The 10,805-nt window shown below is 45.2% G+C and overlaps 1 pseudogene; it reads left to right on the top strand.

Moving 5' to 3' along the window:
• Window positions 1-497: 497 nt before the first annotated feature.
• LOC126941104 (aldo-keto reductase family 1 member B1-like) lies at window positions 498-1,771 on the top strand (annotated as a pseudogene).
• Window positions 1,772-10,805: the final 9,034 nt, after the last annotated feature.

Raw genomic sequence — 10,805 nt, forward strand, 5'->3', positions numbered from 1 at the left:
ACACAACCCTCGTGATATTCCTGCAAAGGGGCATCATCTGAGTTTTACCACGAGGAAACATCAGACCCACCCAAATCCAGGGACTTTCTACCAAATAACTAGCCTGTTATCTCCAAAAGCCAGCGTCACTGCAATCCCAGCACTTTGGGAGGCCACGGGGCGCAGATCACCTGAGGTCCGCAGTTTGAGACCAGCTTGGCCAACATGGTGAAACCTCATCTCTACTAAAAATACCAAAATTAGCTGGGTGTGGTGGCACATGCCTGTAATCCCAGCTACTCAGGAGGCTGAGACAGGAGAATCACTTGAACCTGAGAGGTGGAGGTTGCAGTGAGCTGAGATCGTGAGATCGCAGCACTGCACTCCAACCTGGGTGACAGAGAGAGACTCCGTCTCAAAAAAAAAAAAAAAAAAAAAAAAAAAAAAAAAAAGGTCGGGGTAATGAAAGTCAAGGAAACACTAAAATTATTCGGGACTGAAGAAGACCAAAGAGATGACAACTGAGGCAAATTGATTGCAGGCAGGGGTCTGTAAAGCAACACAGCCATGACAGCCATATCAACAATGGTGCCAAGACGGACATGCTGGGGCTGGGCACCTGGAAGTCCCCTCCAAGCCAGGTGGCCGAGGCTGTGAAGGTAGCGATCAACACTGTGTACTGCCACATCGACTGCACCTATGTGCACCAGAACGAGAACAGGAGCAGCTCAAGGAGCAGGTGGTGAGGCGCGAGTGGCTCTTCATCAGCAGCAAGCCATGGGGCATGTGCCACAAGGAGTGCCTGTGAGAAGATCCTGCCGGAAGGTGCTCAGTGGCCTGGAGCTGGACTACCTGGACCTCCACCTTATTCACTGGCCAACCGGCTGTCAGCCTGGGAAGGAATTTTCCTCGTTAGATGAATCAGGCAACTCATTCAGGGGCTGGTGAAAGCTACTGGCATCTCCAACATCACCATCTCCCGGCAGAGAGGACCTTAAACAAATCTGGCTTAAAGTGTAAACTGGCTGGGCGCGATGGCTCACACCTGTAATCCCAGCACTTTGGGAAGCCAAGGCGGGTGGATCACGAGGTCAGAGATCGAGACCATCCTGGCTAACATGGTGAAACTCCATCTCTACTAAAAATACAAAAAAATTAGCCAGGCATGGTGGCACGTGTCTGTAGTCCCAGCTACTCGGGAGGCTGAGGCAGGAAAATTGCTTGAACCCAGGAGGTGGAGCTTGCAGTGAGCTGAGATGGCACCACTGCACTCCGGCCTGGGCAACAGAGTGAGGCTCCATCTCAAAAAAAAAAAAAAAAAAAAGTGTAAGCCAGCAGCAGTTAATCAGATTGAGCACCACTGTAAGTCCCTAACCCAGGAGAACTTAATCCAGTACTGCCAGTCCAGAGGCAACATGGTGACTGCCTATAGCCACCTTGGCTCTCCTGACAGGCCCAGCGCCAAGCCCAAGGACCCTTCCCTCCTGGAGGACCCCAGGATCAAAGTGATTGCAGCCAAGCACAATGAAACTGTAGCCAGATTCTGATCTGGCTCCTCACACAGAGGAACTTGGTGGTGATCCCCACACCGGTGACACTGGAACACATTGCTGAGAACTTCAAGGTCTTTGACTTTGAACTGAGCAACCAGGATATGACCTCCTTACTCAGCTGGAACAGGAACTGAAGGGTCTATGCCTTGGTAAGCTGAGCCTCCCCCAAGGATCACCCATGCCATGAAGAGTTTCGAAGCTGTGGATGTCTGCTCTTCCTCAAGTAACCTACACCTGGTTTTCCCACCTCATTGTTTTCTTGCTAATGTAGTACGGCCTGTATCCCTCAGCAGCGGGGCAGCAATCTGCAGTGATTGCTGCCAGCAAGGGCTTGTCAAGCTTGATGTCAGGTCTGAAGAGCAGCATCAGTAGAGTGGAATTCTTTTCCCACTTTCTTTGCCATTTTTGCTCAGCTGAAGAAAGTACAACCTGAATACCCTTTTCTGATTAAGAAGGAGCAAAATCTGCAGAGTCAAAATAGTGCCTCTAACAGTTGAGTTTCGGCTGCTTGGAACTATAATCCTTACAGCAAGACTTCTCTTTGCCTCAGATAAAAAGTGCTTTTGTGAAAAGAAAGAGAGAGGGAAAACAGAAGGCAATATAAGACTTTGGATTGAGTCGTTTTGCTGCATAGAACATTCAGGATAATTGAAAAAATGTAACGGAGGATTGAGGATGAGATGGAGGTATGTGTCTTTTAATTTTCTGATTGGAATGGTGTAGTGTGGTTATGTAGGAGATGGCCTTGTAGCAAATACATCCGAAAAATTGGGGCGAGTTGGGATATGACGTGGACAAACTAGTTTCAAACAACTTAGGAAAAAATCGTTGTGTAGTGTACTCACAATTTGAAGTTTAAAAGTTTCTTTAAGCTTGAAAGTTTCACATTTTTAACAAAAGAAATGCTTTAGCAACAGAAGCATGGCACACTTACAATAATAGGATAAATAAGCAAGTCATAGTGATCCATGACAGTTAAAAGATAATCTTTCCTGATGCATTGGCTGGCATCATTAAGAGGACGTTTCCCTTTGGGAAATGGTATTAGGACAGTTAATATTTTACATAGTTTATTTCTTTTTTTTAAATATATAGACAGAGTCTCACTCTGTGGCCCAGGCTGGAGTGCTGTGGTGTGAACACAGCTCACTGCAGCTTCGAACTCCTGGGCTCAAGGAATCCTCCTGCCTCAGGTCCCCTAGTAACTGGGACTACAGGTGCACTAATTTTTCAATTTTTTGTGAAGATAGGTGTCTCACTACATTGGCAAGGCTGGTCGCAAACTCCTAGAGTTAAGCAATCCTCCTACCTTGGCCTCCCAAAGTGCTGGGATTATAGGTGTGAGCCACAATGCCCAGCTGTATGTAGTTTCAAATAGGAATTATAATAGCAGGGGGAATTGTTGTTTTTCTTGTGATTTGGAATAACACAAGGGAGAAGTAAAATAATAAGTAAAACAACATGAACAAACAGAGAAAAACAATAATCAGTTGCTTTTCATAGGAATAAAGCCATCTAGAAAGGCACGTGAAGTGTGTGGAATAGAGGCCAAATGCGCAATATTAATGGAGGGGGAGTCTAATGCGTCGGGAAAGGGAAAGCCATCAGGATGGGTGAGCAGAAATGATCACAGTTACTTCAGTGCACTCAGGAAAGGCCGTATAGGCCAGCCAGAATTAGGAGTGGTGGGGAGTGGAGCCCGGCAGAACCGAGCCGTGGTCTGTATTCTTGGGACCACAGAAGTGAGGTAAGCCAGGAGCAGACACAACTGGAGTCCGACCAACAAAACACAATGAGTCAGAGTCTAATCCAAACCTGTTCCATCCCTGGTTGCCAGGCGAAGGGACCCTCTCATTAGGTTCATGGACTGTAATGAGGTGAGTCACCAGAAATTAAAGGAAACGGTAATTACAGACAGGGCCATGCAAGGTCTGGGAGGAGTTCGGTGGTCATCTGTCCCTCAGGTGAAGGAGGAACGGGGAAGGCTTTGACTTACTGAACCCGTGTACTCAAGAGAGCTGCCACGTTCTGCTGTCTGCCCCTTGCAGACCCTGATGAGCCTCAGGGTTGCAAATGCCTATGGTCCCACCTGTTTTAATCCCAGCCTCCCCATCTGGAGGGAACATTGTCTAGGATAAGGCTAAAGAGCACATTCCTGGAGCCCAGGTACAGGTGTCCTGGGCTTCTGGGGGCCAGGTGAAGGTGTCTTGTTTCTGCACCAAGTAGGCAGCAACTGCATACGTGGGTCCCCTCCCTTTTGTCACCTGGAGGACAGGACGCAGAAGAGGGTAGAGCTGACCCCAGGACAAGCGCCTAAGCAGTGGAAGCAGCTGCATGTTATTTCACTTTTTGAGGTACATCCTTTTCCTTGCAGTTATATGTGTAGTTCCAATGCACACATCCTGTATTTGTAGCTCTAATTGGACACTCCAGAAATTCTCTGGCCTCTGCGTTCTTCTGTTCCCACGTTTTCAGTAAGTCCTTTCAATTACTTTGACAGTGGGTACAACTGCCTTTCTCAAGCAGGAAAATCTTCTCACTGTTTCTCCTAAATTAGAAAGCTGTTTATACCTCATTTATGGTGTGGCAGGAGATCCCGCAAATCAAAGCAATTTTCTACTAAACATTATTTACCATTTTCTGTGAAATACTAACATGCCAGGATAACCACAATTGAAATGTATTCAGAGGTCACATTTTAACACTAAGCAAATTGGAAACCTCTGAAAAGATCCCTTAAATATTCCTCTCTTCTGTCAACATTTTCAACCTGGAACGTCAACCATTTATGCTTGATTTTGTGTAACTGAGATTCAAAGCACTTTAGCAATCGTGATCCGCTTTTCTATCTTCACTGGTGCCAGCATGGCATGGTCAGGATTGTCTGCACATCTGCATTCAGCATTCATTAGATGCAAAGAGCATTCATGCATAGCCTCCTAATAGATAGGGAGAGGATGGTTTTGAAAGTGTTTTAAAAATATTCTGAGGGGGAGAGACAGAGGGTCGAAAAGGTTGAAAAACTACCTACCAGGTACTATGTTCACACTTGGGTGATGGGATCATTAGAAGTTCAAACCTCAGCATAATGAAATATACCCAGGTAACAAGCCTGCGCATGTTCCCCTACATCTGAAAAAATAAAAATAGAATAAAATTTCTTTATGATTAAAAAATTTTTGTTATACATACACACACCTGTTAGAACTAATAGACAAATTCAGCCAAGTTGTAGCATACAAAATCAACAAGCAAAATCAGTTTTGCCTGTATACATTAACAGTGAACAACCAGAAAGAAAGTTAAGAAAACAATTCCATTTACAAAAGCGTTAAGAAGAGTAAAATACGTAGCAATAAACTTAGCCAAGCAAGCGAAAGTCTTGTACACTGAAAACTACAAAATGTTGTTGAAGAAAATGAAAGAAGACAGTAATAAACGGAAAGACATCCTGTGTTCATGGCCGGGAAGACAATCTTCTTCACATACCAATATAACTCAAATGGTCTGCAGATTCAACGCAATCTCTACCAAAATCCCAGTGACATTTTTGTGGAAAAAGAATATTCCATCCTAAATTTCAGATAGAATCTCAAGGGACCCTAAAGAGTCCAAACAGTCTTGAAAAAGAAGTACAAAGTTGCATGTCTCACATTTCTTGATTTCAAAACTTACCAGAAATTTACAGTAATCAAAGCAGCCTGCTACTGACATAAAGATAGACATATATAGGCCAGGCACAGTGGCTCACACCTGTAATTTCTATAGTTTTTTTTTTTTTTTTTTTGAGACCTGAGTTTCGTTTTTGTTGCCCAGGCTGGAATGCAGTGGCACGATCTTGGCCCACTGCAACCTCCGCCTCCCAGGTTCAAGTGATTCTCCTACCTCAGCCTCCTTAGTGGATTACAGGTGCCCACTACCATGCCCAGCTAACTTTTTTTTTTTTTTTGTATTTTTAGTGGAGACAGAGTTTCACCATGTTGCCCAGGCTGGTCTCGAACTCCTGACCTTAGGTGATCCACCCTCAGCCTCCCAAAGTTCTGGGATTACAGGTATGAGCCACCATGCCTGGCTGGAAGTCACAAATCCTGTGACCTCTGGCCCCATGACTCTTGAGCAGGAAGGAATTATAGACACTATGCCTGCATCTTAGCAGAGTTCAGACCCCTCCCATAGTCCAATTCTTGTGGCCTTTCATTAATCTTACAAAGGTGGTTTTCAGTCCCTGAGCAAGAAGGGGGTTAGTTTTAGTGAGAGACTATTGTCATCCTCACTTTCAAGTAAGGGTGGTTCACATCTGTAATCCCAACACTTTGGGAGGCCGAGGTGGGCGGATCACTTAAGGTCAGGAGTTGGAGACCAGCCTGACCAACATGGTGAAACCCCATCTCTACTAAAAATCTGAAAATTAGCCAGGCATGGTGACAGGCACCTGTAATCCCAGCTACGTGGGAGGCTGAGGCAGTAGAATCACTTGAACCCAGGAGAAGGAGGTTGCAGTGAGCCAAGACTACACCACTGCACTCCAACCTGGGTGACAGAGTGAGACTTTGTGTCAAAAAAATAAGAATAATATAAAAATAAATTCCTCCCAAAGTTAGCTTGGCGTATGCCCAGGAATGACCAAGGACAGCTTGGAGGTTAGAAGCAAGACGGAGTCAACTATGTCAGATTTCTCTTACTGTTATAATTTTGCAAAGGCAATAATTGCCAAATGATCCACCAATTTCACTTCTGGGTGTATATCCAAAAGAAGTCAAAGCAGGGTCTCAAAGAGATATTTGAACCCCATGTTTATAGCACCATTATTCACAGTAGCCAAAAAAAAAAAAAAAAAAAAAAAAAAAAGAAGAAGCCCCAAGCGTCCATCAGTGGATAAATGGATAAGCAAAATGTGGCATATACATACAATGGAATATTATTCAGCCTAAAAAAGGAAGAGTAAACTAAAAATAGAATCCTAGCTGGGTGTGGTGCCTCATGCCTGTAATCCTAGCACTTTGGGAGGCCAAGATGGGAGCACTGCTTGAACTCAGGAGTCTGAGATCAGCCTCAGCAACATGGCAAAACCCATCTCTACAAAAAATACGAAAACTTAGCTGGCCACAGTAGCGCACACCTGTGGTCCCAGCTACTCAGGAGGCTGAAACAGAAGGCTGAGCCTAGGAGGCAGAGGTTGCAGTGAGCCAAGATCGTGCTGCTGCATTCCAGCCTGGGTAATAGAGCGAGATTGTCTCAAAAAAAAAAAAAAAAAAATCGTAAGTCCCCACAACTGACTGAAAGGACCCCCTCTTAGCCAAGGGAACCGCAGAAAATTCTTAAAAACTTAATTCCCAGCCGTGACAGGAAGGGAGGTCAGACATGCCTCATAATACCCCCTTCCTTTCGGAGTTCAGGCACAACTGACCAGCATTATCATTAAAATAGAGATAAGACTGACAGAACAGACCCTCTGTGGCAATAAGATACCGAATTATAAATAAGACAGAGCAAGACTCAGTCTCAAATAAATAAATAAATAAGACCCAAGGCTATGCAAGGATAAGGTTAAATCACACCCTACAAATGATAAAATCTCCTTAAATTGTTTTTTTCAATTATATAACGTGGCTTATTTTCCAACCTGATTCTAGTATAGCATCACATGAGAGACAGCAGACCCCCTTATTTTAAGCATTCCTTTTTACTGACTTCACGTCTTTAGATGAAGCTTAACTCCTGCAATCAATTGCCAACTAAAGAATCCTGAAAACCCACCTATGACTTGTAACCCCCTGCTTTGAGATGTCCTGCCTTTTCTAGACAAACCAATATATACCTTTCATTTATTGATTTATGATTTTACCTACAATTCTTGTCTCCCTGAAATGTAGAAAACCAAACTGTAACCCAACCACTTTGTGATCACTCACTCAGGGATTCTTGGGTTTGTGTTTTCTCCTGGCCACAGCCACTCATATTGTTAGCAGTAGCAAATCCGACGGGTGTGCAGCAAATGCAATTCTTCCCTCGGAGGAAAGAATTCAGCCCAGCCAAGGGTCATAAAGCAGAGTGAAAGACCGAGGCAAGTTTTAGAGCGGGAGTGAGAGTTTATTAAAAAGTTTTAGAGGCCAGGCATGGTGTCTCATGCCTATAATCCCAGCACTTTGGGAGGCCAAGGTGGGGGGATCGTGAGGTCAAGAGATTGAGACCATCCTGGTCAACATGGTGAAACCCCATCTCTACTAAAAAAAATAATAATAATTAGCCGGGTGTGGTGGCGGCGCCTGTAGTCCCAGCTACTCTGGAGGCTGAGGCAGCAGAATCACTTGAATCCGGGAGACAGAGGTTGCCGTGAGCTGAGATTGCACCACTGCACTCCAGCATGGCGACAGAGCAAGACTGTGTCTCAAAAAAAAAAAAAAAAAGTTTTCGAGCAGGAACAAAAGGGAGTAAAGTACACTTGGAAGAGGGCCAAGCGTTCAGCTTGAGAGATCCACATACACTGTTTGGCCTTTGACTTGGGGTTTCACACATTGGCATGGTTCTGTAGTTTAGGTCTCTCCCCGCTTGATTTTTCATTAAGGCGCGCCGTTCACATGCACAGTGGCCTGCCAGCACTTGGGAGGGGCTGCGTGCACAGTGCATTTGCTGAAGTTGTGCACATACTCATTTGAGACAATTTTCCCTTACCAGTCAAGTGTTCCTAAAGGAAGGTCGGATTCCAGATAACTCTGCTATTTTGCCTCTTAGTGCACGTTCATGAGCCCTCTTGCCCAGTTCCCAAGATCTCATCGGGGAGCTGCTGATCACCACCTTCAGGTGACTGCCTGTCCCCGGCATCAGCTGCAACCAATTGTTATTTTCGAGACAGTTGAACAACTGCCTGACCATCACCTGATGGTCGCCTGACATTCCTGGGCAGGAGTGCGGCGGCCTTTCCCGCCCTGCTCATGTCTGCCTAGCTACCTACTCTGACAACATAGGCTCAGAAACAAACCTCTTTAAAATATTTTACAGAGTTTGGTTTTTCCAATACAGAAGATAATTCTGACACATGCTACAACATGGATGAACCTGGAGGGCAAAATACCAAGTGAAAGAAGACAGATACAAAAGGACAAATACTGAATGATGACATTTCCATGTGGGAGCTGGAATAGCCACATCCATAGAGACAGAAAGTACAGTGGTGGCTGCCACAGGCTGGTGGAGGGAGACATGGGGAGCTATTGTTTAACAGGTCAGAGTTTGAGTTTGGGATGGAGAAAAAGTTCTGGAGATGAATAGTGGTGATAGTTGCACAACAATGTGAATATACTTAAGGCCACTAAACTTTACCCTTTAAAATGGTGAAAATGGTAAATTTTCTGTTGTGTGTATTTTACGTTAAAAATAAAAATAATAAAATTACTTTCTTTTTTTTTTTTTTTTGAGATGGAGTCTCGCTCTGTCGCCCAGGCTGGAGTGCAGTGGCCGGATCTCAGCTCACTGCAAGCTCCGTCTCCCGGGTTTACGCCATTCTCCTGCCTCAGCCTCCCGAGTAGCTGGGACTACAGGCACCCGCCACCTCGCCCAGCTAGTTTTTTGTATTTTTTTTTTTTTAGTAGAGACGGGGTTTCACCGTGTTAGCCAGAATGGTCTCGATCTCCTGACCTCGTGATCCGCCTGTCTCAGCCTCCCAAAGTGCTGGGATTACAGGCTTGAGCCACCGCGCCCGGCCATAAAATATACTTTCTAAACTACAGTTCCTTAGTATAATTTGTCTGAGGTTGTGTTAATAATGAAACCAATAAACAATGTGGCTGGGGGCGGTGGCTCATGCCTGTAATCTCATCACTTTGGGAGGCCAAGGTGGGCAGATCACCTGAGGTCAGGAGTTTGAGACCAGCCTGGCCAACATGGTGAAATCCTGTCTCTACTAAAAATACAAAAAAATTAGCCAGGCATGGGGGTGCATGCCTGTAGTTCCAGTTACTCAGGAGGCTGAGGCAAGAGAATTGCTTGGAACCTGGGAGGCAGAGGTTGCAGCGAGCCAAGATCATACCATTGCACTCCAGCCTGGGCAACAAGAGTGAAACTCCATCTCAAAATAAATAAATAAATAAATAAATAAATAAATAAATAAATAAATAAATAATCGGACACAAAACACTCCTCTTGGAGCCCTTAGATTGAGGAAACCAAGGCAGACCAACATTTGAAGCTACAGGGAAGTGGATTTTGACTGAATGGGATCATTAATATACCAAAAACAAAGTCTAAATCAAGTACTCCGAGATTGATAGGACAAAGGATAAGATATGCCAGAACAAGGCAAATGAATGCAAGTCACTTAAGAGATCATAGAATTTAAGAAATAAAACAGAAGGCAGGTAGGAGCAGGTGATAAACCAGGTGGCGGTGTTTGAGGTTTCCGTAGCACTTGGCCTGGGTCTCCAGAGTGACAGAGACCACCCACATGGACCCTTCTTTGTAGCCCTTGATCTGAGATGCAGAGCTGCTTCCTCCGTAGGCCAGGACACCCAGTGACTGATAATAAAGGTACTAGCATGGTCATCATTCTTGAACCTTGCTGTGTGGTAGAAGCATGCTGGGCCCACCTATATCACTTACTCAGTCCTCCACATGGCTTGGGGCCTCACCACATGCCTGGCACAGAGCTGGGCCTCAAAAAAAATCTGTTAAATTGTTTAACAATGCTGGGAGGAAAATGGTATAATAGTTGTCACCAAGGTATGGACAAGAACTCTGCAATTCAGAGAGGTTAACCTACATGTCAAGATCGCCCAGCAGGGGAGCCGCTGTTCTAGCTTCCAGACCCAGCTCTGTCTTTCCAAGGCTCCCCCGAAGTCTTCTGTTCTGACGTAACAGCCAGAGAATCCTTTCGGGACAAAAATCAGATCAAGTCACTCCCCTGCTCCCTATCCTCGAAGGCTTCCAGCCCACTTACTGTAAACCAAGTGAAGGTGCTCTCCATGGCCTAGGAACCCCTGCATAACCCTTGCATACAGGCATCTCCCACTGATCCCTGTACCATCAGGGCCCGACTCTATCCTCCACCAGCACCATCGCCTCTCAGGGCCTTTGCACTGCTGTGCTCTCTGCCTGAGGTGCCATCACCAATTCTGGATTCTGCTCAAACAGCATTCCCTAAGAGAGGCCTCTCCTGACCACATCATCTAGAGGCATCGAACACTCTGCAACCCCTCACCCTGCTTTATGCACACAAAATTATGTTATGTAATAAGATGTGAATTGGCGATTTCCCCCTTTAGAATGGAAACTCCATGA

The sequence above is a fragment of the Macaca thibetana genome, chromosome 18, assembly GCF_024542745.1.
Source record: "Macaca thibetana thibetana isolate TM-01 chromosome 18, ASM2454274v1, whole genome shotgun sequence".
Lineage (NCBI taxonomy): Eukaryota > Metazoa > Chordata > Mammalia > Primates > Cercopithecidae > Macaca > Macaca thibetana.